Here is a 25,776-nt window from a genome sequence, read left to right on the forward strand (position 1 = left end):
TGATCAATGATGTTGAACATTTTTTTTTAGATATTTGCTATTTGTATTTCTTCATCTGAGAATTATGTGCTCATCTTACCTGCTGGTTTTCGGTTAGGTCATTGAATTTGGGATGCCTGTTTTTTTTTTTTCAAAACTTTATGTTATAATGTATATGTCTCTTATTTGTGGTACAATTGGCTAATTTTTTTTCTCAGTATCTTGCATTTTCACTTGGTTGGTGATTTTTTTTTTTCATGTGCAATGGTTCTTAACAAGATGAAATCCCAATTGTTAACTATTTGAAGTGCTGCCTCAGCTGTTTGGCTTTTGTTCAAGACTCTGCTTACCCATGTGTCCTCAAGATTTTTATCTAATTTTTATTTCAATATATTTACTGTTTATGTTTTATTATTTACAAATTTGATCAATTTTAACTTTAGTTTAGTGCCTGACAATGAACATAGGTCTAGTTTTAGTCTTCTGTATTGGGAGAGCCTGTTTTTTCAGTATCATTTATTAAAGAGCCCATCTTTCTTCCAGTGAATATATTTGCTCTTTGTCAATGAAAAGGTGGCTAGATGTGTTTATAGTTGTGTCTGCATCTTCTAATCTGTTACAATGGTCTGCAAGTCTGGGAATGTTTTTTGGTTGTTGTTTGCTTTTTTTGCCAGTATCATCAGGATTTTATCACAGTAGCATTGTAATATAATTTAAATGAGGGATTGTTATATCCCCTACCTTGCTTTTGTTGCTCACGATTGCCATTGAATTGTAGGTCTTTTCTATTTCCAGATGAAATTTTAAGCATGTGTACTTTAGCTCGGTGAGGTATGTTAATGGTGTTTTGATTAGGATTGCATTAAACCTGTATAACAATTTTGGGAGTATGAGCAACTTCACTATGTTTGTTCATATCATCCATGAGGAAGGGAAACCTTTCCATTTTCTGATATCTTCTTTGATCTCTTTTTTTCAGATTACTGTGATTTTCAATATATAGATCCTTTACTTTCTTTGTTATATTGATTCCCAAGTATTTAATGTTTTTGGATACTGTTGTGAAGGTTGTTGTTTCTCAAATTTCTCTCTCAGTAAATTTGATTTTGTGTACAGGAATGGCATTAATTTTTGAGAGTTGACTTTATATCCAGCTACACTACTAATTGTGTTATTAACTCTAGAAATCTTTTGGTGTAGTTTTTGGTGTCTTTTATGAAGGCTATCATGGCATCAGTGAAAAATAATAGTTTAACTTCTTCCTTTCTTATTCTCTTTTCTTTCAATCTCTTTTGTCTAATTGCTCTGGATAATGGTTCCAGAACTATATTAAACAGGATGGATGATAGTAGACATTCTTTTCTTGTTACTGATTTTAGAGTGAAATCTTTCAATTTTTGTTCTTTTAGTATAAAGTTGGCTGTAAATTCATCATTGATGGCTTTTATCAGATTAACATAAAGATCATTTATTTTGTTTTTCTGAAGTTTTTATTATGAATGGATATTGAACTTTATCAAAATCTTTTTCCTCATCTATTGAAATGCTAATGAGATTTTTTTCCTTTGGCTTTGTTGATACGATGTATTAGATTTATTGATTTGTGTATTTTGAACTATCCCTGCCTTCCTCGGATGAATCCCACTTAGTCATGGTGTATAACATTCTTGATGACTTGCTGAATTCTGTTTGATAGTGCCATATTGAGAATTTCTACATCCATGATTTTAGGGAAATTGCTCTGTAGTTCTCTTTTATCATTGGATCTTTCTTTGGCTTTTGTATCAGGTCAATACTTGCCTCCTAGAATGAACAGAGAGTATTGAACAGAGAGTATTGCCTTCCTTTCAATTTTACTAAAGAATTTCAGGAATTTTGACATTAAATATTCTCTAAATTTCTGGTAGAATTCATCAATGAATGATCAGAATCTGGATTTTATTTTTGTTAAGTGTTTCATTGTTTTCAGTCTTATTAACTCACATTGGGTTATACAGACTATGTATATCTTCCTGGTTCAGCTTTGGAAATTTATATGTATCGAAAAATCTGTCTAATTCTTCTGTTTTCCAACCTATGAGAGTCAAGATTTTCAATATAGGTATTGATCTTCTGAATTAGCACACTTCATTCTTCTACATGTGAATTTGAGTCTTTTCTTTCCTTTTTTGATGATTGACTAATGATTTATCAATTTTATTTATTCAATCATAGAACCAAATCTATTCATTAATTCATCATACTGTTTTCTTGATCTCCATTGCATTAATTTCTGCCCTGATTTTTACAATTTCCTCCCTTATATGAGTTTTGGGTTTGTCTTGATTTTGTTTTCTAAAACTTTGAGGTGTTACATTAGGTTATTTGTACTTGTTCTGTTTTCCTGAGGTAAGAATAGCTTTCCGAGTTTTAAATGTATCTCTCAGGACTGCTTGCATTGTGTCACATAAGTTCTGGTATGTTTTAATGCATTCTTGTTTAGTTGTAGATATTGTTTAGTTTCTTCCTCTTTTTCATCTGTGACCTATCAGTTTTCAAAAAGGATTTTATATAATTTCCATGTGTTTATGGTGCTTTTGTGGTTTCTTTTGCCATTAACTTCCAAATTTATTGCACTATGGTCATATAATATGCATGGGGTAATTTCAGACACTTTGCATTTACTTAAGCATATTCTGTTGTCTAATATATAGTCTAATTTAGAGAATGTCCCATGAGTAGTTGAGAAGAATGTATATTCTCATAATGTTGCATGTAATACTATGAAAATATCTGCTAAGTCTATTTGTTCAGAGTTTTAATTAAGTTTCAGTATTTCTTTGCTGAAATTTTATCTAGTTGATCTATCTCTTTGTGACAATGGGGTGTAGAGGTCTCCTGTTACATGTGTGTCATTGTTTATTTGATTTTTCATGTCTATTAATAATTGTCTTATGTTTTGGATGATCCCATATTTCATGCACACGTATTTATGATTGTTATCACTTCGTCTGAAATTTTCCCCTAATAAGTGACCTTCATTATCCCTTTTGATCATTCTTGATTTGAAATTCACACTGTCTGCATACACAGCAGCCACCTTTGACTTTTTTCTGGGTTCCTGTTTTATGGATGATTGTTTTCAATTTTGCTTTTCAGTCTATGAATTTTTTGTTATTTGAATAAGTTCCTTGTATACAAGGACATTGTTGGACCTTGTTTTTTGATTCATTCTGCCAGTCTGTGTCTTTCGATTGTTAAATGGGGTTATTTACAGTGATAGATATAACTGGTATGTATTGACTCTTCTTTGTCCTTGTGTTTTCCTGCGCTGTCCCCTCAGTTTCAATGCTTACCTGACTGGTAGTTTTTTCTCTTGTTGTTCCTGGAATTGTGGTCATTTCTTTCTCTGTCTAGAATATTTTTCAACAGTGTCTTTTAATTTTAAAAGTGAAAAAAGAACAACATAGATGTATCTTATTTCTACATTAATTTTGAAAAATGAATTGCAGGATCCATCAATCTGCATTGGGAGTTATTTTTTTTTCAGTACATAAAATACTTCAAGCTCTTCTTGACTTGGTTTTGTTGAGGAGTCTGTAATTCTGATGTACTATCTTTTATAGGTGATCTGATTCTTTTCTCTAATAGGTTTTATTATTGTATTCTTGTGCTGAATTTCTGAAATCTTGCTTATTACATACCTTGGTGAAGTATTATTTTGGTCATGGTTGCTTCGAGTTCTATACGCTTAGTTATTTGCATGTCAAACACTTTATTGACAATTCAGAAGTTGCTTGCCATTACTTCTGTTAAGATATTTGTTTTAAATTTGTGCTATCAACAGATTTTTCATTGATGTCAATCAATCTTATGTTATCTCATTTGCCGCATGTCTTCTTGTAGCCGTTGGATTAATTTTTCATAGTCATTTGCTATATTTAAGATGCTTTTGTTTACATGGTCACTAGGTGTAATTCTGTCTTCAAGATCTGAAATTCTATCCTTTCCATTAATTCTGTTCCATTTACTTTCAGCGGAGCGTCAATTGACTTGGATTTCTCCTTGGATCTGTTTCACGTATTCCATTTTTTTCTTATTTGAGAAATTTGTTGTTTACATCATTTTTCTATGTTTATCTTTTCCTTTATCTGTTTCTTTTCTTATATCTTTGATTTTAAGCATCATTTCTTTGTGCTGGAGAGATTACTTTCTCTATAGTTTTTTTCACTCATGTTTTTCATTTCCATTGGTATCACTTTAGAAAGATTTAATGTCTGAGTGCAAGTTTTATGTATGTCTTTGAGTTCCAGGCTTTTCCTAGTTCTGCAATTGCATTTGGCTTCTTTGTCTTGTCATTTTCCATTTTCTCCTTTTTATTTTGCATTGCTTTCTATGGTGATGTTTGCTGATTTTTTATAATGCATAGCTTTATCACTAGTATTGAGGTTTCCCTAGGAAATGTCCGTTATTCAGGGTTGTATTTTACATATAGTTGTTCTTCACGGATATCTCAAGAACTTATGGCTCCAGTTTATAAAGGATACAAAATTACTATTTGGCTCAACTCTCAATCCTTTCATTATGTCTAGATGCATTTGCTTTATGAAAATTGGTAGTGTAGTACTTGGTAAATATATATTGACAAGTCTTGCCAGAATAGTCTTCGAACTAATATATAATGATTTTTTTTCTTTTATAAACCGATTTAGCTTGATATTCTGTGAGAGTAAAATTTCTATCACTGTTTCTTTTAATATCTTGGTGCCTGCCATACTGTTTGTTTTCATTCAATTTTTAGTTTTTGAGTATCATTTTGAATATTATTTTGTACAATGCAAAAGACAATTAGATTTACAGAAATGAAAAACCAAATTAGCAGTAAAGCAATTATGCCAGGAGACCTGAACACATCATTGACACCAAGGGACAGATCAACCAGACAGAAAATCAGCAAAGAAATAACAGAACTGAATCACACCTGTGAACAAATGGACTTGTTAGACATAAACACAGGGTTCCATTCAACAACATCAGAATACACATTCTTCTGAGCAGTACATAGGACATTCTCTAAAACAGACCACATATTAGCTCACAAATATATTTAAATGAATGCAAAAGAGTTGAAATTATCCCTTGCATGACATCGGATCATAGCACCATGAAATTAGAAATTAATGGTAAAAGATACTGCAAAAATCCCACCAACACATAGAAACTGAATAATAAACTCTTGCATAATCAGTGGGTCAACAGCGAAATTGAAAAAGAAATCAAACAATACTTACAAGCAAAGAAAAATACAAATACAACTTACCAGAATCTGTAGGATGCAATGAAAGCAGTCCTCAGAGGAAAATTTATTGCACTGAGTTCCCATAACAGGGAAACAGAACAAATACAAATAAATAACAAGACACTACACCTCAAACATCTAGAAAAAGAAAAGCACGTCAAGCCCAAAGCCAAGAGACGAAATTATAACAATCAGAGCAGAAATCAATGCAATAGATACTAAGAAAACAATACAAAGAATCAATGAATCAAAGAGTTTATTCTTTGAAAGAAAAATAAAATTGATAAGCCCCTACACAACCTTATTAAAAAATGGAAGAAAAAGCTCAAATTCATGCAATAAGGAATGAAAAAGACAAAATCACAATAGACTCTGTAGAAATACAGAAGATCATCAACATCTATTTTGAAAACCTCTACTCTCATAGGTTTGATAACACAGGAGAAATAGACAGATTCCTAGAAATATATGAAGTACCAAAGCTAGGCCAAGAAGATGTAAAACTGCTGAATAACCCAATTTCTATTAATTAAATTGAAAATGTAATTAATTCCTTACTTACAAAGAAGAGCCCAGGCCCAGATGGATTCACTGCAGAGTTCTACAAAAAGTACAGAGAAGACTTAATGATGACACTCCTCAAACTCTTCAATGAAATTTCAAGGGAAGTAATCCTTCCTAAATCATTCCTGGAAGCAAATATTACTCTAGTACCAAAACCCGAGAAAGACCTAGCTAAAAAAGAGAACTACAGACCAATCTCCCTAATGAACATGAATGCAAAAATCCTCAATAAAATATTGAAAAATAAGATGAAGCAAATCATCAAGAAGATTATATACCATGACCAAGTGGGATTCATCCCAGGCATGCAGGGATGGTTCAACATAAGTAAATCAATAAGCGTAACCCAACATATCAATAAACCAAAAGTAAGAATTACATGATCATTACTATAGATGCAGAAAAAGCTTTTGATAAAGCCAAACATTCATTCATGATAAGAACCTTACAGAAAATTGGAATAGATAGTCTTTACCTCGATACAATAAATGCCATCTATGACAAACCAACAGCCAGTATCATACTAAATGGCCAAAAATTGAAAGCAGGCACAAGACAAGGAGGTCCCTTATCACTGCTCCTATTTAATATAGTCCTGGAAATACTAGCCAGAGCAATTAGAGAGGAGAGAGAAATAAAAGGCATAAAGATAGTAAAATAAGAAATTAAATTGTCATTATTTGCAGATGCCATGATACTCTACATAGAAGACCCACAAAACTCCATGGAATGACTCTTAGATATAATAAATAAATTCAGCAATATAGGTGGATACAAAATCACTACTCAAAAGTCAATAGAATTTCTACATACTAACAGCAACCTCACTGACAGAGAAATAAGAGAAGCCACATCATTCACATTAGCAATCAAAATATGAAATATTTAGGAATTACTTTTATGAAAAAAGCAAAGGATCTATACAGGGAAAATTATAATACACTGAAAAAATTGAAAATAAACTCAGTAAATGGAAAGATATCCCTTGCTCATGGATAGGAAGAATAAATATTGTGAAATGGCCATTGTCCCAAAACTGTTATACAGATTCAATGCAATCCCAATAAAAATACCATCAACATACATTATAGATCTTGAGAAATCACTCCTAAAATTCATCTGGAACCACAAGAGACCTAGAATAGCAAAGACAGTTCTAAGCATCAATGGCAAGGCAGGAGGCATCACAATGCCTGACTTGAAGTTATACTACAAAGCAACAGTAGTAAAATCAACATGGTATTGGAATCAAAACAAAGCCGAAGATCAATGGAATAGATTAGAAGATACTACCACAACTACAAACACACTCAACCATGTTATCTTTGATAAAGGGGCCAAACATGTTTACTGGAAGAACAACAGTCTTTAATAAATTGTGTTGGAAAAAATGGCTCTCCATATGCTGAAAACTAAAACTAATCCCATGCCTATCACGATGTGCTAAATTAAAATCTGAATTAATCACATATCTGAATATTAAAACAGAAATACTGAATCTATTGGAAGAGAAATTGCGTAAAAACCTTGAAGACATAAGGGTAGGTAGAGAATTCATGAACAGGAATCAAACTGCGTGGGAAATACTTCGCAGAGTCAGTAACTGACATCCCCTCTTATTAAAAGTTTTTGCATGTCGACAGAAATCTCCAGCATAGTGAAAAGAAAACCCAAAAACTGTGAAACAATCTTAGTTAACTGTCTCTCCAACAAAGGAATTCTGTCTAAAACATATAAAGAATTTAAAAAACTAAACCTCCAAAATTCAATGATCCAACTCAAAAATGGGCATCTGAGATGAACACACAATTCTCAGATTCAGAAATACAAATGGCAAATAAATACATGAAAAAATGTTCATCATCATTACTCATTAGAGAAACGTAAATTAAAACCACACTGAGATTCCATCTCACTCCAGAAAGAATGGCCAGGACCAAGAATACCATCAACAACAAGTGCTGGAGAGGCTGTGGGGAAAATGGAATTCTCCTACACTGTTGGGAGGAGTGTAGGCTGGTGCAACCATTGTGCAAGTCAGTCTGGAGATTTCTCAAAAAACTGGTATTGGAAGTCCCATTTGTTCCAGCTATTCCACTCGTGACATATTCCCAGAGGAACAGAAAGCATCATACCACAGTGATATATGTGCACCCATGTTTATAGCAGCCCCATTTGTAGTAGCCAGGCCTTGGAAACAACCTAAGTGTCCATCAACTGAAGAATGAATTAAAAAGTTGTCATATTTTTATATAATGGAGTACTACTCAGCTATAAATAATGATCACATTGAGATATTTTAAGTAAATGAGCACAGCTTGAGACCATACTCGTAAGTGAAATAAATCAATGTCACATGTGTAAATACTGAGTAGTTTCCCTAGCGTAATAAATGAGAAGAATACATAAAAGTATGTGTTAATCATGATTTCCCTTTATATTGCTTTGAAGCCTCATAATGTTGTCATCCATTAATTGGAATGGTTTTATTCTGTGTTTTTTGATTTTGTCTGTAACGGTATGAACATGTATTTTGAAGAAAACAAGACATCATAATAGCTAGTGCTGATGTAATATCATCTTGTTTTGAAGTCCCATCAAGCTTTTGTTCTGTCTCCGTCATTTTTATCTTGTTGTATATTACAGGATTTTATTATATGTGATAGTACAAACAAAATTTTTTATAGACAGGGAGATTTTATAGAAACCATGGTTCATTCTCTGTTAGTTGGTTCTAAATACCCTGTAATACTTTAATTCTCTTGAATGGTTACACATTGTCTCGATATGGTTTATGCTACAGTATATGAAGTTATACTCAAATATTTCAAGCAAAAAGACTCTATGGTAACTACTGTAATGTTGGATTACCTTGTGGTGAGACACTATATTGCTTAAATTGTTCTGTTCTGACCTGTGCTGTTGTGCTGTTATGTCCTCTTTTATCTCTGTCTCTTTTTGTTTATTCATTTATTTTTTAATTAAGTAAAAAATACAAAAATAATATAGCAGGATATATTGTTATAACCATTTTGATTTCTTATTAATTGATTTGAAGCCCTGTATTGCTCTCACCATATTGTTCTGACTGATTTTAGTCTATTCTGTTTTATTTGATAGTATCAAGTTTGAGGGTATAGGCAATTACTTTGAAGAAAATAGGATTCCCTGTGATGCCCATCCTAGTTTGACTATACCTTCTTTTGAAATCCTATAATGTCTTCACTGTTTTTGTTTTATTGTTTTTGTTCTGCACTGTTTTATTGAATTTTATTATACCTGATTATATAAGCAATTCTTTTTAAGGTAGCAAGAGGCATTATGGTAATGATTGTTGGTCACCTTGTATTCTGTTTTTACATCATGCAGTATGTTCATCCCTTTATTTTGACTGACTCTGTTTTGTTTTGTCACATTTGGCTTTATTCTCTTCAAAAAAATAATAAGAACTGTGGGAGTAATAAAAACCAAAATGTGTAATTGTTATTGTAAAAAAGAGAGGGAAAGAAAGTGCTCTAAAGTATATAACTGCATGTATGTTTAAGTGTGTAAGACAGATAACCTCATTACTAAGTTTTTGTTGGATCATTGAACAGAACTGTTTGCAGTCTCACTGTTTGAATGTCCACTTTATATGCTTTAATTTTGTAACTTGAAAAACTATTTCTAAGATGACAATATGTAATGTATTTACTAGTGATTTCTTACTGTTTATTTTTTTTAATTCTTATTGCTTGTACCATTTTCTGTTGTGTTTTGTTTTTCTTTTTAGGTAAAATTTTAAATAAGACAATTAGATTCTGTTTTCTGATTCAGGATGCCAATATGCAATTTTTTAAATGGGAAATTGAGACCATTAACTTTGAGAGTTATTACTATAATATGATAATATTTTTGTATCATTGTGCTCTTTTTGTATTGATGACTTGTTTCTCATTTCTTTTTTCTTTTTCTAGCTATCTTGCTAAGGGTATTCATTTTATTGTGATTTTGACTGTGTTAGCTTCATCATTTCATTCTAGTATAATCTTGACTGTTTTCTGCAATTCTAAGTTTGTGTTTCATAAGTAACTTCACATGTTCTTTATCAAGAAATGTCATATTTCTCAATCTATTTTGGAGTAAAATTTTGATGATTATGGTAATCTAGATTTGAATTTGTTTTTGGACTTGAAGTATTCTATTTTATGATCTTATGGGCTTTAATGTTTGCATTGAGAAATCTGTCACCCATAATTATAATATTTGTATATGATTTTTCCTGTACTTTGGGACCATGTAAGTTATGGCCTCATGTGTGACATTCACAATTTTAATTATCATCTTTTGTGGAGATTTTCTTTTTTCATAGTAGTTGGTTGGTGTTCTGTAAGCGATGCTATGTTTATTTGAACTTTCTTCATATTTGCAAAGTTTTCTATTATGATTTATATAAATAATTTATTAATTCAATATGTTCTATCTTCTAGCTTGTATCTAACTGCAATTAATGTTGGTCTTATTAGTGTGATCTACTAAGTGTTGGTGAATTTTTCTAGAACTGTTATCAATTTTTAGGCTTCTCTGAGTCATTCATCATAATTTAACATTTTTCCTTATTTCAGAAATTGTTTTCATGTTGGTCATTTTGTGCAATATATAAACTCCATAGTTCTCTTAATTTAAAAATGTCAAAAAGATAGAAGGATAGAAATTATACAGAATTTCAAAAAATAACATTAAGAAATTATCACTAGTTGATATATTATGTATTATTGTCTTAGAAGAAGTTGTTCAAGTTACAAAATCAAAGCATAAAAATGAACAAACAATGGCAACACAAACTATTCTGTTTCATGTATTAACAAAAACTTATTTATATATTTATATGGTTATCTATCTACTTATATGCTTATCTATCTTGCACACATAAACATACATCGAGTTATAAATATATACCTACAAGTTGTTCTTTCCTTTTGAGCACTTTCCTTTTCATAATTACAGTGTGTATTATACACTTTGGGTTTTACTACACTCTCAGGTTGTTTTTATAACTATTTTTCCACTAGAAAGGCAATATGGTATTTGCAAATGTGAGACTTAATTATTTCACTTATGAGAATAATCTCAAGTTGCCTCCATTTACCTATAAAAGACTCAAAAACATCTATTTTGTAGCTGAGTAATATTCCATTGTATAAAAATACCACATCTTTTTCATCCATTCAGTGGTTTATATGCATTTGGGTTGTTTCCAAGACTTAGCTATTACAAATTTTGCTGTCTACTAACGGTTGCACATACATCACTGTGACATGATATTTTCAATTTTTTTGGGAAAATACCCACGAGGAGAATATCTGGATTGAATGGAACTTCCAATCCTACTTTTTGAAGGAATCTCCATACTAATTTCCAAATTGGCGGCACCATTCTACACTCCCACCAACAGTGAAGTGTTCCTTTTTTCCTATAGCCCTACCAACATTTGTTAATCATTGATTTCTTGATGGCAGCCATTCTTTCTGGAGATGAAATCTCAGTGCTGTTTTAATTTACATTTCTCAAATGACCAGTGATGGTGAACATTTCTTCATGTATTTATTTGCCACTTGGTAATCTTCATCTGAGAAAAGCGTATTCATTTCAAATGTCCATTTTTGGAGTGGATCTTTGAATTTGGGAGGCTTGATTTTTTAAAATTCTTTGTATGTTCTGGATATAAGTCCTTATTTGCAGGACTTCTGGCTAAAATTCTTTCCCATTCTGTGGGTTTTCTTTACACTTTGTTGGTGATTTCTTTTGAAGTGAAAAAGCTTTTTAATAAGATGAGATCCCAGTTGTTGATTCTTTGAAGTGCTTCCTGTGCAGTTTACATTTGGTTCATAAACTCTTTTCTTACCCTTGTGTTTCCAAGATTTATAACGTGTATTCTGATGTGGTTGGGTAGAATACACTATAAATGTTTACTAAGTCCATTTGCTCACAGGTTTGATTCAATTCTGTTGTTTCTTTGCCAACATTTTAAATTGATATATCTGTTTATGACAATGGGTTATTAAGGCCTGCTGTTACAATTGTGTTGTTGCTTATTTGGTTTTTAGTATCTATTAATATTGTCTTATACAGTTGGCTACTCCTGTATTTGGTGTTTATGTTTATAATTGTTAGCACTACTTCTTGAAATATTCCCTTGGAAAATATTTACTGATCTCCTTCATCTCTTTTCATAATTTGGTTTTAAATTCATATTATCTACAAATAGCATAGGTACTCCTATATTTTTCTGGATTCTTATCACATGGAATATTGCTTTCCATCCTTGGTTTTTAGTCTTTGAGTTTCCTTTGGAGTCAGATGTGTTTCTTGTATACAGCGTACTGTGGGATCATGTTTCTTGATCCATTCTATCAAACTATTTCTTTTGGTAGATGAATTGAGGCTATTTGCATTGATGGATATAATGATATGTACCGGATCAACTTTGTCATGTTAGTTTTCTGCTGTGGTATTCTGCTTTTCCATCTTGTTTAATTGCTTGCCATTTCTGGTGGTCTCTTTCTGTTGTTGTTCTGGAAATTTTAGTCATTGTTATATCTATCTAGTATATTCTTCAGTCCTCTTTCTAAGATTGGTTTGATGGACATGGATTTCTTCAGTTGTTCTTTGTCATGGAGGTATCTTATTTGTCTATTAAATTTCAAAGAAAATTTGCAGAGTATATCAAACTGGGTTGAAAGTTGTTTTCTTTCAGGGTTTGAAATACTTCACTCCAAGCTCATCTTAACTTGAGGGTTTATTTTGAAAAGTCTGCCATGATTCTAATGGGCTTTTCTTGGTAGGTGAGTTTTATCTTTTTTCTAACAGGTTTTATTATTCTGTTTTTATGCTGTATGACTGTGATCTTAATTATCATATGTCAAGATGTAGATTTATTTTTATTATGATTGTTGGGCACTCTAAATGCCTCACTTATCTTTATATCAGATTCTTTCCCAATGTTTGGAAAATTTTCGGTGATTCTTTCTGTGGATAATTTATTGATGTTATTTATGTTAACTACTGCATATTTATTGATTCCTATTAGTCTTATATTGTTTCCTTTGCATCATCTTGACTCTTTTGGATTGTCATTTCATACTGCTGTTTTGTTTTCAAAAGTTCTATCCTTGCATAATCACTAGCTGTGGCCTCCTCCTCAAGGCCTGAATTTCTATCTTCAGCTTCATTTAAATGTTTTTGCAAGCTTTCAATATAATTTTTATTTCTTGGATATCTCTTTGGATTTGTTTCATGCATTCTCCTTCTTTTGTATATTGTTCATTCAAGGTTTCCATCATTTTCCCATGCTCTTTTACTTTTTTATCTATATCTTTCCTAGCTCTGCTGGGAAACTTCTTTATTAAGGTTGTCATTTTTGTCTTTACCTGGGACATTGTTTCTAATCTGGTTTCCTCTATTTGCTCAAGAACTTGTGTCTTCATTTCACTTGATATCTTTTCAGAAATTTCAAGTACATGACTTCTAATGTCCTCTATTTCAATGTGTCCTATACTTATTCCTGTTGGACTATATGTTTGAGATTGCATTTTGCTTTTTGTTCTGTCATTTGCATCTTTTAAGCTAATATTTGCTTTTTAAATTTCACTATTCTCAACTGTCTGTAGTGCATATCTTAGGGTCCTACTCTGTGGTTGATGTTTATCCAATTTCTGGGTACCACAATGAAGAGGAAAGCCAGTCACCTGAATTCCTCCTGGAAGGCCATTTGGGTGAGTCTTATATTCTTCCTAGGCTGACTAGCCTAAGAGTATTGATGTAAATCAACCCTTAGTTCCTCCTATTACTAGGTCTTCAGGTTGTTCCAGGCTACCAGATTTATCTGTCTGCCTCAGCTGTGACCCTACTGTGTCACTAGGAGTCTCATAAGCTTATTTGACACCATCCAAGTAGAGGGGGGTTTATGGACACTATCCTCAACACACTTGATGTTCTATGTATACAGGGAATTCTCACTCACGTTCTTGCTAGGCTCATCAAGGTCATACTGCTGAAGAGAACTTTGCTACTACTCCTGCTTACCCACTGAAGTCTTCTGTTTTAGGGTAAAACTTATCACACCAATGCAAAACTGCTGAAGTTCTGCATTTGGATAAGGAGGTTATGAGTCTCCCAGCAGTCCAGCAAGGTTAATCCACTGCAGTAAAAGATCCTGGGAGGAGGAGGGGCAACTGAAGATCCACAGCAGTACTAGGTCCAGAAGGTTGAGGGGGGAGGGGCAGCCAAAAATCTGTCATCCTCAGGGAGGTCCAGGGTGTGATGGGATTGGGCAGCCTAAGGTCCACCACACTATGAGTTTTGAGGGGAGAGGGGCTGGGCAGACAATAGTCCACAACCCTCCAAGGTCCAGGGGGTAAGGAGGCCTGTAAACTTCATAGTTTTTATATGTGTGATTTTTCTCTGGTATATTCTTTTTTAAAAATTGTATTTAAAGAGAAAAAATAAAAATAGAAAAAAGGATAATAATACAGAATTTCAAAAAAATAAGCAGTAAGAAATCACTAGTTGATAAATTCCATATTTTCCTCTTAGAGATAATTGTTCAAGTTACAAAATTAAAGCATACAAAATGGACATTCAAACAGTGAGACTGCAAAGAGTTCTGCTCAATGATCCAACAAAAACTTAATAATATGGTTGTCAATCCTACACATTTAAACATACATGCAGTTATGTCCTTTAGAGCACTTTCTTTCTTCTCTTTTTTATAATAGCAACTACACAATTTGAGTTTTATTACTGCTGCATTTCTTATTACTTTTTACACTAGAGACACAATGTGATATTTATAAATATGTTTCTTATTTATTTCACTTATGAGGATAGTTTCAAGTTGTCTCCATTTACCTATGAAGGCCTCAAGATCATCCTTTTTATAGCTGAGTAATATTCCATTGTATAAAAAACATCTTTTTTCTGTGGTTGGTGGGCATTTTAGTTGTTTCCAAGATTTAGTTCTTACAAATTCTTATGTATTCTATCTTTAGTAAATTTATTATTCATGTTTTGAAATATTTTGGTCACCTCTTCCAATGTTTTATTTGTTTTCCCAAATTCACATATGGCAGTTTGTATAATTTCAAGAATTTTGGTCAAGTGCTCGCTGACCTCTCCGAATTACATTATTTTGTTTTAATCAATTTGTACACCTCTGGCATCTGATATTTGATTTCCTGCTCATTGGTGCACCCTGGATCTTCCTTGGGAGAGTTTGGAGACCATAGGTGCTTTCATTGCAAGGTTTACTATGTTCCACTGTGTCTTCCCATTTGTTTATTTCTATATTTATGTCTGTCTATATCTATTTATTTATTTATCTAGTATATATATTCATTGTGTACTTTTTTGCTTTGTTTTGGGGGTATTTTTGGTTCTGAGTGTTGATGTGAATTAGAATAAAAAATTGTTGTAGTTGATACATAAATTTTTAGTGATATACAACCTTGCAATGTTATGTTTCCAGTTCTGTTTATCCAAAGATAACATTTACCACTTTAGCTATTTAACTGAACTGGTTTGGACTGTCCTTGGGTTTTGAGGAAATAATTCTTGCTATTGCAGTATCATCAGATTCAAACACATATTGCTTGTATGTGAAATATCTTGAATTTACACTTCCACAGTTTATTACCATTATTTGTATCTACTATTAAATTTTTGCTAGCAGTTATTCCATAATTTGGAAGTCAAGAGGATAAAAGAAATGGAGTATTGGGGGAAACATGAGTGTAAGTCTGTAGGAGGAGATGTAGATAAGAGAAAAAGTTGAAGAAAAATTTGATATGAGATCAGAGTTAGCTAAAAAAGTCTCTTAGTTGGATTGCAGCGTTATATTTGAAGGTTTTAAGAAGATATTTGTGTGCACAAGAATAGGATATTTTAGGGAGGATTTGTAGTTTGAAATTGAGGAAAGCTATTAGGTTTTTAGAACCAGTTGATTTTTTGAGCACTTTTTAAAGTAAGCCAGAAGCAATGCAAAACAGAGAGCTATGTAAGATAAGAAAGAGTAAAATGTATAGAATAGAGAGTACAAAAATTTAATTAAAGAGAAGATCAGAGTTACAGAACAGGAGCAGAAAGTAATAAACTAAAAGATTGAGATAAAGATTTAAAAAGTGGGACAAGCAAAAATAAAATATCACTGTGATGGAAGCTTCAACTGAAGACATAAAATAGGGAAATCAGAAGAAGAGGTGAAAATAAATACTCACTAAAGTGAAGGTTAAAAAAACAGCCAGGAGGAAATCTTATCAAATATTTCAACAAAGAATACTTGTGATTTACATATGACAGCTATACAATTGTCATTTTGCCTTAGTTGTGGTGTATTGCAGGAAGACACATGAGATTCCTGTTTTCCCTTGTATTCAAAACCTAAAGTATCACACCCTCAGGATTTCTCTCCAGCAAGAAAGAAAAATCTAATATTGTACTAGAGCTTCAGTTTGGAACTGTAACCCAGACATGATGATAGAATCTTCAGGTGCTTTTGTTCACAGGAAGGAGTACACCGGAGGCTGTAGGCATGTTTATGTGCCAACAGGTGTTAAGAAGAATTGGTAAGTATATTAGCATATGGAATGGGGTTCTGTGTGTATCAGAAAGTGCATTTAACTATTCATATGGTATATGAGAGATGAAAGGCAGCTTTCCTGCTGGCAGGGCGGTCTGCAGAGATGATGGTGAAAATGCACACGTATGGGAGGCTATAGGACTTGTTATCTTACTTCTCCCTTCTGTCTACAATAGTTGTGCTTTGCTCACTCTCAGTGACTACTGATGCAGATGACTTTGGCCATAGTCAGAGCTTGTGTGGATGTTAATAGGCTACAGCATTAACCAGTGTTTGAAGGTGGGTGATGGGAAGGGGCTGGTATATGTAGAGTCTAACCCAGGAGTCCAACTTCTGCAACACTTTTTCATTCTTCGTGGTTGTTTGTAATGGTCTCATAGTTTCTGACCTCCACAGTGATAGGGACTGAAGCAACACAGAACAGCTATGGTGATTCTGCTTTCCCACTACAATGGTTAGGATGTTTGGTTTAATCTACATTTATTGTTTTTATTATTATTAGTTTTCTGCTTCAGAATGTAAGTCTCCTCCCCACTATAGAGTACCTGTGGTTTCAGTGAATCCTATCTGGGTATTTGTGGCATAATTCCTCTTCTAGTCAGCCATGTTGGAGTCTCTCTAATAGGTACTTAAAATATTCATAAACAAATTATTGTAGAAATATATAAATGAATCAAATAACGAATAGTTTGAATGCTTCAGACATGAAAATATATATATATGAGCTGTTTCTACATATAAGATAGCACCTGTGTTATATAACATATAGAACACCATGTTTTTCTAGCTCTTAAGAAATTATTTAGTAGGGCATATGATGTAGGCATGAAAGTATTTTTGCAAGGCAAAAAAGAAATTCCTTAAGTAAGTAATATGTAGATAAAGTAATATGCAATTTAAACTTACAGAATCTATGTTTGGGTGATGGAGCCAGGTTGAACATAAAAGGCAAAATAACATTTGAAATACAGTGTTCCTATATTTTAACATGGTTTGGAGACAGACATTTCATTTTTTATTTTTTGCTAATTTTTATTTTATTAGAAAGAGACTAGAGTAAAACCAATTAAAAAAAAAACAGTGCAAGAGCTACAGAACTTCAAAACTTTACAAAATCAACAATCGTTATTATAATGTCTTTTGATATTTTCAAGCTAGCTAAAGATAACTTCAGATATAGTAAAAATCAAACAATGTAATAGAACAGAAACTGTAAAAATTAAACAATAAATGCAATAAAATACTTCAAAATAAGCCAATGATAAATTTAAAATTGTTACCATAGTATATCTTGCTATCTTTGAAATAGTTGTTCCTGCTTTTGGATTTGACATAATCAAACAAAACAAAAGAAAATAAAAACCAACCCCACAAAACAGTGGAAATGATATAGGACTTCCAAAACAAAACCATAGGGAATCAATAATGGCTGCAACCCTAAAAAGGCGATCCTCCCTTAAATGCCTCACTGTGTACTGCTATCCCCTTAATTTATGATCAGACCACCGGCCCTAGACCTACAATGTTAATTAAATGCCAAAGAACCACAGTCATCTGGTTGCATTTCACTTCCATATCTATCATCATAGCCTGTGTTTCCCTGGATAAACCAGTCTCTTACAGCACGGATGGCTTGTGTTGGTACTTCTAGTTTGCCAGCCCATGTAGCAGAAGGGGTTGAGGACTGATAATTCCAGTCTGGTAGTGGCCTGTGCATGAAACTGGTTCCCATATGGGCTTGCTCCCTGGTGTGGCCTTCTTCTCTCTATTCTAGGCCCATGAATTGCAGAGGAAAATATTTCAAAGAGATAAAAACAGTATAGATAAAACAAAGGAATGTGAGAACACAGAATATTTGCACATAGTAAATGTATTTCAATATGCATATAGCTGACATTGTAGAGAATGATAGTTGGAGAATAACTAGTAACAGAACATTGAGTTGAGAATATGTATAGCTAATCACTCCTTTGTGCCACTCTGATTACAAACAAGACATATCGACCCATTTTGTCGCATTACAGGCAGATAAATAGTGACTCAGCTTATATTATACCCAGGACAGAAGGTATTGTATACCTGAAATCTGTCTTTATGTGCTCTTTTTTATGTGATCACCACACTAAACATGTGTAGTAGTTGTGCATAAATTTTTGGCAAGGCTTTTGGTAACCCAGAAAATGAGAAGCCTAAAGAATATTTTAAAATGTTACAGAAATAGGCTATGAATTTAAACACATCATTTTAAAGAAGACAGTGATACAACTCTCATTGAGCCAAGGTGTATTTATATAATACCATAAATATAAAATATAAAATTGGGAAAATGTTTATTTTTACAAAATTAAGTGTTTCATTGCATCACAAATGAATAAGCATTAATGATCTACTATTACATCTATATGTGTAAAGCACTGAACTAAGAATTCTACAGTAAAACATTAATATGTAACATTCATGTAAAGCATTTCAAAAAACATCTTATGGAGAGAATAAAACATCCCTCTAATACGTCACAATACTTTAAACAGTATAACTGTCATTTTTTTTTTTACTGGGCAGAAAGTTTTTATCATTTAAGTCCTTGAAACATCAATCAAAATAACTTTCATTTAATCACATAAATGAAATGACAGAGTGTGCAAAATACATGCCCACTACTGGGCAGTGGAAAGCATTTTGAAATGATTTCATTGATCCTGGATCTTGAAGGATAAATAGGATTCAGTGTGAAAAATTAGTGGTGCATTTTATGGAGATTATGTTCCACTAGAAAAGATAGAGAAATGAGAAGATGAGCAGTCTTTTCATTTTTCTTAGATTTGAATTTCTTTACATAAAACTAGGTGAGTCTACCAATAGGTAAATGTTTGGAATAAATACATTCTATAATTTAAATATACTAACATTTTTATTTCATTAAGAATGTCCATGCCCAATAAAATTATTTCAGGAGTTCTTTAAATGTACTATGCACAGTAATAACAGCAAACAGTACCGCTTTCAGTTGTAAATAAAGAGTGTGACTGAAAAATGAAAATTGTTCATTTCAAATTGCATTTGATGGTCTATGTGATGACAAATAACTGGACTGAAAAACTGTATTTTGTCCACTGATGGTTTATTACTGTTTATGTAGATATTGGTAAAGAGCTATTGCATATTTAAAGTACATCACTTGAGCTTTTGTAATGATTTCCACATTCTTATTGTCATGACTATCTCTCTTAGAAAACAGAGCTGATTTTCTTTTGAGTAGCTACATGAGCTTTCCACACATAAGATGTATTACTTTTTAAAACAAGAGATGTGGGAGGAGCAACTAAATTTGTATTTACTAAGAACTGCACTGCTCTGTCTTCTCTCCTGAAAAGCTGTCATTTTTCTGATAAAAACCAATATTTCTTCTAAGTGTACACATATGACTTTGAAATGCCTGGATAGTAAGTATATAATGAATACTTATGAGTTCAGATAAAGTTACTTTGGACAATTTTCTTATAAATCAATATTAATAGTATTATGGTAAAAACATGTTTACATGTTTGAATAAGTCAGTGGAGGAAAAATTATGCTTAGTTAAATGTGTAAATCCAAACATGACAGTTAAGTTCTATTTCTCTCATTTAATGCTTTCTTCTTTTAATGCTGCATAATATATTTAATCTACAATAAAATGATACTCATGGATTAATTTATGAGTCAAAATGAGAACATAAACAGCCATAGAGATGACTCATTCAACAACTCAAGCAGTTTTGAAGTTTATTTCATATGAGAAACACAATTTTTAAAAATTATTTTTAGTTATTGTGTTGAAAAAAATATCTGAAAATTTTGAGGTATGTTATGATAGTTTTGATGCAAGTATACATTTAGTAATTGAAAATCAGGGTAATTACCATATACATCACTTTTATGGTTCAGGATTTTTAAAGAGAAAATTGAATATCTTTTCTATTTTCAGATATACATAGTTGTTAACCATATTCAATTTTCAGTGTCATAGAACACCAGTATTTGTTCTTCTTATCCAACAGTTACAGCATATGTGTCAACCAAATACTCCCTACCTCTTACACTACTACTATAAACAGGCTCTGAAAATAATATTTGATTCTCAGCTTCAAGTTTTTAAAACATTTATTAGACTATGTTTGCAGTATCTGTTACATTGATTATGAGGAAATTGCACATATACGTAATACATCAATTCTTTTTTCTCCTTAAACTACACATATTAATTTTTCCATTCCTGCAAGCACCAGATGTTTCTCTTTTTTATAAGCCTTGTCAAGACAATTATCATAAACACAAGATTAACATCCACACTAGCAGGCAAAAAGCCATGAGAAACTTGTCAATTATACTAAATGAAATATATTTTTAGATATATTATCCATGCTGAATTACCAAAACTATTTATTGTTTGCATTTTATTTATAAGTTGGGTTTCTCATATAAGCAAAACTATGCACTATTTAAGCTTGTGTATCTGATTTAGTTTACCTAGTGTTATAGTCTCAATGTGCATCCATACTCCTATAAATGACTACATTTTCTTTATCCATTCCTTTGCTTACAGGCATATAGGCCACTCCTAAGATTGAGGTACTAGGAATTGTACTATCATAAATATGGTTATGTTTGTATCACTCTTAAACAACATTGTTAACTCTTTTGGGAAGACACCTAGAAGGAGAAGAGCTGGGTAAAAAGAAATTGCTAATTTTAGTTTTTGAAAGAAACACCATACTGAATTTCATAGTGGTTCTGCAAGTGTACACTTCAATCAACAATGAAGAAGTGTTTCCCTACAACCCTGCCATCAACTTCTCCAAAATTTATTATTTGATTTTTTTAAAAAAGACTTTTAGAACATATTTGCAAATCATATTGTTTACAATCATCTTGGGGGTGGTTACATATACATACTACTGTTTGTTCTTCTTTTCTCTTCCCCTTCCATTACTTTCTGCTGTAGTCAAGATTTGTGCAGAAGACAGTAAAAATCAGGACATGGAATTTATAATATTATTTTATGATGATCACTCTGACTTTAACACAAGAAAGTGCAGGAAATCCTTGCACAACTCTAAAGACATAGAATATTCAGCCAAGTGCCTGAATCCCACAGCAATGTCCTACATGAGTCCAGATGAAAGCCTAGAGCCCATAATAATGCCTCTCACACATCCTACTGGTGGTCTAGAGCCCACAAAAAAGACACACACCAGAGTCTTTGATGGATCTGTGCTGGGAAGGCCCAAATGTCAGCGGTGGAAGCTAGAAAGTCTATGCCAGTGGAGTGCAGGAGCTGTGCTGGTGGGCTGAGGGTTCTACACTGGAGCCAAGAAGTCACACTCATAATAAAGACAAGGGCTATGGGGCTGGGGATTTAGCTCAGCAGCATAAGCACCTGCCTTGCAAGTGTGCGGTCATGTGTTTGATCCCTGGTACTGATAAAAAAAGAAAAAGACCAAAAAAAAAAAAAAAAGAAAAGAAAAAAGACAAGGGCTGTCCTGAAAAGCACTACAACCATCCTCAGCAACACAGAGGCTCCAAGCTCCTCTGACAATAAGAAGAGTCAAGTATGTGCCAGAAAACCAGCATGACAAGTTTGTCCTGGAGATTAAATGGCACACATCTTTCCCTCTGGAGCCAAGAAGCAATGATGCTGGATGTAAGGACCAGAGCTTCCTCAGTGTGAACCACAGCCACTCCAACCAACAAGGTCCCAAGCTCCTCCAATGGTAGTGTTTGAAATCACCCTGAGAAGCTAATCATGATGAGGTCCTCCAGCAGAAACAAAGCCTCAAATGGCAACACTTTGAGAGACTCACAATTCCTCGGCTCTTCTTCTCCACGTCTCTATGCTAGCAACTTTCCTTAGGTTGATCATCTATGCTCAGCACAATGCTGATTTAATCCAGCTAGTGTATAATAAGTTGCTTTAACTTACTATATGGTGAGAAATGTTCAGTTTCATTCTTCTGCAATAGATAATCAAGTTTCCTCAAGCCACATGTGGAATAGGTTATCTTTCCACCAACACATGCTGTGGTACCTTTGTTAAATATCAGAATTAAATGTGTCTAATTAGGTATGTGTATCCTACATTCTGTTCCATAACACCCTCCCCAACCAGTTTTCCTGTCTCCTTTTTCATACTTGTTGATATTATTTGTCTTAGCTCACATTGTGGCATATAGTATTTACATTAATTGGTGTTACTATGTTTGTATACAGGGCATACCTATATTTTTCTTATTTCCCCTTCTTCTCCTCACTCCTTACCCTAATTCCCTTGGACCATGTCACTGTTGCAAGAAATCATCCTCTTGTCTCTATCTAACACACACACACACACACACACACACACACACACACACACACACACACGTATGTATGTATATGTAAATTGTATTATACTTCACTCTAGTGATACCATATGGTATTTAAGCTTGTGTGTCTGGCCTATTTCACTCAATATTTTCCAGGTTCATCCATTTTCTGACCAGAATTTCAAATTTGTCATTCATTACAGCTGAGTAGTTTTCCACTATATATAGATGTCACATTTTATTTATTCAATCGTCTGTCAATGAGTGTACAGGCTGCTTTCAGGATTTAACCATTACTAATTCTGCTGCTACCAAATATTGTAGTATGACACAAGTATTGCTTTGGTATTGTGGCTTGTGTGTTTCAGGGAAGATACCTAGCAAGGGAATTTCTGGATCACATGGAATTTCTATTTTCAGTTCTTTGAGAAATCTCCATTCCAATTTAAATGATGGTTGTACTAGTTTACATTACTACAAGTAATAAAGATGGGTTTCTTTTTCACCAGAGCCATTGCATAGTTGTAATTATTTGATTTTCTAATATTTGCCATTCTTTCTGGAGCAAGATAAAATCTTATGGTTTTAATTTACATTTCTTTATTGAGCAGAGGCATTGAACATTGTTTACATATCTTCTGACTCTATTCTTCCTCTATGAAATGTCCATTTATTTCCCTTGCCCATTTTTGACTGAGTTTTTCATTTTAGAAGGTTTAATTATTTTTAGCTCTTAAATAGTCTAGAAATTAGTTCTGGTAATTTTTTCCATTCTGTAGGTTGTCTCTTCACTCTACTGATTGATTCTGTTGACCTGCTGAATATAAGATGGTTAGTTTGGTATAATCCCATTTGTTGATTCATGCTACTATTTCTTGTGCAGCTGAGATTCTGTTTAGATGATTGTTTCTTACACCTATGTCTTCCAGATTTTACCTGTCTTATCTATGAGACTTTTTTTAATTCAAAGAGAATAAAACAAACCATAACAAAACAGAACAAAGCAGATCAGAAGAAAACAATGTAAATGCCATTCATTTCAAAGTAAGACAACAGGAGATCAATGTTAGCTAGCATAATGTCTGTTGCTTTCTTTTAAACAGTTGTCTTTATCAAGAAGTTTTAATATTTGTGTTGAATTGTATAAATTTTTATTTTAACTTACTATATGGTGAGAAATAAGAGTTCAGTTTCATTCTTCTGCAAATAGATAATCAGTTTTCCCAAAGCCACGTGTTAAATAGGTTATCTTTCCACCAACACATGCTGCGGTACCTTTGTTAAATATTAGAATTAAATGTGTCTAATGAGGTATCTGTAGCTTACATTCTGTTCCATTGATCTATGTCTATTTTTGTTCCAGTATCATGCTGTTTTTATCACTTTTATTCAAATTCAGGTATTGCTACACCACTACTTTACTCTTATTACCTAGAATTAATTTTGCTATTCTTGATCTCATTAGTATTCTTATTAATTGTAGAATGGTTTTCTCTACATCTGTATAGTATCCTGTTGGCATTTTGAAGGGGCCTACACTGAATCCATATAACAGTTTTGGAAATATGTTTTTTGACATTATTGGTTCTGTCTATCCATGGGCAATGACATCTTTCCATTTTCTGATGTTCTCTTCAATCGTTCTCTTCAGGGCATTATAATTTTCTCTGTATATTTTTTTGCCTTTTTGATTAGATTAATTTCTTATTTTTAAATTTTATGTAAGGAGAAAAAGAAAAAAGCAGAAAAAGGGTACAAGTTATGCAGAATTTCAGAAAAAATAAACAGTAGGAAATCACTACATAATAGATTACATATTGTCATCTTAGAAATATTTGTTCAAATTACAAAATTAAAGCATACAGAGTGGACATTCAAACAGTGAGATTGCAAACAGTTCTGTTCAGTGATCCAACAAAAACTTAGTAATATGGTCTTTTATCTTATACATAAATATAAATGCATTTATATCCTTTTGATCACTTTCTTTTCCTCTCGTTTTTACAATAACAATTACACATTTTGGGTTTTATTACTCCTACAGTTCTTATTACTTTTTTTTGAAGAGAAAGAAAATCAAATGTGACAAAGCAAAACAGAGTCAGAACAGAAGGATTGACATAATACATGATGTAAAAACAGAATTCCAGGTTGTCAACAGTGGTTACAATTATGCCTCTTGCTATCTTAAAAAGAGTTGCCTATATCATCAGGTATAATAGAATTGAACAAAATAGTACAAAACAAAACCAATAAAACCTAAACATTTAAGACCTTACAGAACTTCAAAAGAAGATAATAGTGAAACCATAATGGGCATTATAGTAAATCTTATTGCCTTCAGGTGGTTGCCTATACCCTCAAACTTGATACTATCAAAACAGATTAGAGTAAAATCAGTCAAAACAAGATGGGGAGAGCAATACAGGGATTCATTTCAGGTTAATAGGAAACAAAAAAGTTACTATAATATATCTCACTATTTTTAAATTTATTTTTCCCTTAATTAAAAAAATAAGAAAAAATAAATTAATTTTTTAAAAAAAGGAAAAAAAGGGGAGATTGAGATAAAAGAGGACATAACAACAGAACAACACAGGTCTAAACAGAACAATTTAAGCATCATAACCACCACCAGATAACCTGACATAATAGTAGTTACCATAATGTCTCCTTCCTTGAAATATTTGAGTATAACTTCATATACTGTAGCATCAAACATATCAAGACAGTGTGAAACCATTCAAGAGAATGAAAGTATTACAGGGTGTTTTAGAAACAGCTAATAGAAAACAAACAACAGTTATTATATTATCTCTTTGCCTATAAAAAATTTCATTTATACTATCACATATATTAAAATATAATAAGATACAACATGCTAAAACCAATGGAAACAGATGAACAACAGCTTGATGGGACTTAAGAACAAGACGATAACTAGATTAATTTCTAGACATTTTATTTTGCTATGTTACTGTAAATAGTATTGTTTT

Source organism: Cavia porcellus, unplaced genomic scaffold (genome assembly GCF_034190915.1).
Source record: "Cavia porcellus strain 051 isolate PalLab524CR breed Dunkin Hartley unplaced genomic scaffold, mCavPor4.1 scaffold_3, whole genome shotgun sequence".
Taxonomy (NCBI): domain Eukaryota; kingdom Metazoa; phylum Chordata; class Mammalia; order Rodentia; family Caviidae; genus Cavia; species Cavia porcellus.